Here is a 3,450-nt window from a genome sequence, read left to right on the forward strand (position 1 = left end):
GGAATTTTTCCAGTTTTTGCCCATTCAGTATGATATTGGCTGTGGGTTTGTCATAAATAGCTCTTATTATTTTGAGATACGTTCCATCAATACCGAATTTATTGAGAGTTTTTAGCATGAAGGGCTGTTGAATTTTGTCAAAGGCCTTTTCTGCATCTATTGAGATAATCATGTGGTTTTTGTCTTTGGTTCTGTTTATATGCTGGATTATATTTATTGATTTGCATATGTTGAACCAGCCTTGCATCCCAGGGATGAAGCCCACTTGATCATGGTGGATAAGCTTTTTGATGTGCTGCTGGATCTGGTTTGCCAGTATTTTATTGAGGATTTTTGCATCAATGTTCATCAGGAATACTGGTCTAAAATTCTCTCTTTTTGTTGTGTCTCTGCCAGGCTTTGGCATCAGGATGTTGGCCTCATAAAATGAGTTAGGGAGGATTCCCTCTTTCTATTGATTGGAATAGTTTCAGAAGGAATGGTACCAGCTCTTCCTTGTACCCCTGGTAGAATTTGGGAATTCGGCTGTGAATCCATCTGGTCCTGGACTTTTTTGGTTGGTAGGCTATTAATTATTGCCTCAATTTCAGCGCCTGCTATTGTTCTATTTGGGGATTCAACTTCTTCCTACTTACTACTACAACTACTTCCTTCTTACTACTAATTTTTATATTTTCACCACCTACTATGTATGAACCAGAAATTATATTTTGTTTTATTTCTTTTTAGTCACCATTTGGAGGCATAATTTACATTCATTTAAATTCACCAAGTTTAAGGAAACAATTCTATGTGTTTTGACAAATGTGTATTATCATGTAATCATCATCACAATCAAGATATAGAACATTTCCATCAGTCATAAAAAACGTATCATGCCTCTTATAAAATTATTTTCCCCTAATCTGGTTTAGCAACTGTCAATCCGAAATTGGTCACTATAGCTTTGCCTCCTCTAGAATTCCATATAAATAGAATCATCCTTAGCAAATAAACACAGAAACAGAAAACCAAATACCCCATGTTCTCACTTATAAGTGGGAGCTAAATGATGAGAACATATTAGACACATAGAGGGGAACAACAGACCCTGGGGCCTACTTGGGGATGGAGGTTGGGAGAAGGAGGAGATCAGAAAAAATAACTATTTGCTACTAGGCTTAGTACATGTGTGGTGAAATAATCTGTACAACAAAACCCCATGACATGAGCTTACCTATATAACAAACCTGCACATGTATCCCAACCTAAAATAAAATAAAAATAAAAATAGGAAAAAAGCTTAAAGAAAGAAAAAATAAAAGAATTCCATATAAATAGAATCACACAGTCCATAGACGACTGTGCCTGGCTTCTTTCATTTATACTGCTTCAGAGATTCATCTATGTTGTAGCTACATTAGTAGTTTGTCCTTCAGTATTATCCTTTGTATGGGCATCCCTGTATTTGTTTAGAAATTTACATGTTAATTGACATTCACTGTTGATTGGCATCATCTATCCACTTGTATATTGGTTGCCAGTTTTAATTTGTTATAAATAAAGCTGCTGTAATTATTGAAGTGCAGTTCTTTGTAAGAATTTTTCTTTTTTTCCCTTTATAGAAATACTTAGAGAATTACTAGTCCTGGCATAGATATATGTATAACTGTTCTGTTAAGATGAATTGATGCAACTGATGCTGCAATACTGGTGACAAAGTTGTCGAATATAAAACGGTATTATTCAGGACTTGCCTCTGTAAGTGCCTCTCTAAACTGAAGGGTGAGTGATGCACCAACACCGTATTCTTCATGTTTAGTATTTGATTTTTACTAAATCAAATGTAAAATGATTTAGTAAATCATTTTTACTAAAATGACTAAAACCAGCAAATGTAGCCCAGACATGTGACACCACACCAAAACTTATAGCCAAACCGAATGCGCTTTACCCCAGTAAACTGTTCACACCTGTGATGACCAAAATAAGGAAACATGGATTCATCAAAGCTGAAATATGATCCGTTTGGAACAAATTTCATACATCTCTCATTGAGTTTGCTTATGAGAGGTTGTAACTTGAAAACTTGTCCATTGGATCCAAATTTACATTGTCAGCAACATGCAAATTAGAAAATACAGTCTCAAAGCGATCACGTCTCATGGCAGCACTCGCCAGTACATTACGCACATCTGTTCTTTGTTTACAGAACATACACCTTCTAGGAACTGAAACATAGGCACTCAGAAAAATAATTCCCATAAAACATTTGAATTCGGAGCTAGGCAAGCCAAGATGTACACTCTTACTTCCAGCATATAAGTTGGAGAACTTGACAACGAGTTCAAAGACCTTTTCATCAAGAAAAAGTTCAAGAACTTCTGTGGTTCTCATTTTGGTAAAAAAAAAAAAAAAAAAAAAAAAAAAAATCTTTTGGTGGTTCTGTAACTCTACCTGCTAGGGTTTGTGCAGTTAGATCAGCCTTTTGCCATTTGCAAACAATTTTTGTCACTTTCCTCCTCCTCGATGGTAGAGGTTGCTGCACAGTAGACGTAGATGAAACTTCGTCAGGAGAGTCATCATTAGGTGTGTATGAGGGAACATCTAAGTCAGATTTAGCATCAGAGCCATCTTGAATAAGATACGCAGTTGTGCACAACAAAGAACCTGGCAAATTATTTGTTATTCCACCTTCATCTCCTGAGTCTTCATCAGAAACAGGTGCTGTAGCACTTTCAGGTGGTTGTATCACTTTATCACTTGCTTCTATGATGTCATTTGTCTCTAAAAGGTCAGTTATTTCATGTAAACTTAGAGTTTGAGGCATCTTTGGACTAAAATGGAAAAAAAAGGTATTATTAGTCCCAGGGTAGTCATTTTGCCTAGTGTTCCAAAAATGGAAGTTGTGAAATGTCAAACCCATAACTAATGCAACAATAATAATTTCGGTATTTTCTTTTTACAGCATAATAGCATAACTAGTAGAGAAGTGATGAAAAAATTACTAGTATGAGACATAATGCAGTAAAGTTATATGTACCTGTCTTTGGATACTTCCTCAAAAATGTTTCTGAAAACTCACATCACTTTTTGTCAAGTTCTCAGCATGCCAGTATCTTCAGCAGTGACTAACTCTGTGCACCATGTGATAACATGTACCCTCAGGAGGCAGATCTATGTGAAAAATCTTGAGCAGTAGGGTATAAATCACTCCCATATGCTTAGTGTTCCAATAATGGAACACTAGGCATAAATATTTACCTATTTTGATTTGATTTTGGTATATGGCTAGAGACAGGGGTCTAGTTTCATTCTTCTGCATATGGATATCCAGTTATCTCAGCAACATTTATTGAAGAGACTGTCTTTTCCTCAGTGTATGTTCTTGGCACCTTTATCAAAAATGAGTTCACTCCATTAGTCAGGGTTCTCTTAGAGGAACAGAACTAATAGGATACATAAATATAT

At 35.8% G+C, this 3,450-nt stretch overlaps 1 pseudogene; it reads right to left on the minus strand.

The window, feature by feature from the left end:
• LOC108534790 (piggyBac transposable element-derived protein 3-like) overlaps positions 1 to 2,809 on the minus strand; it is a 6,488-nt pseudogene extending 3,679 nt beyond the window's left edge.
• Between the last annotated feature and the right edge of the window lie 641 nt (positions 2,810 to 3,450).

The sequence above is a fragment of the Rhinopithecus bieti genome, unplaced genomic scaffold, assembly GCF_001698545.2.
Source record: "Rhinopithecus bieti isolate Rb0 unplaced genomic scaffold, ASM169854v2 scaffold_12222, whole genome shotgun sequence".
In the NCBI taxonomy this organism is placed as follows: Eukaryota; Metazoa; Chordata; class Mammalia; order Primates; family Cercopithecidae; genus Rhinopithecus; species Rhinopithecus bieti.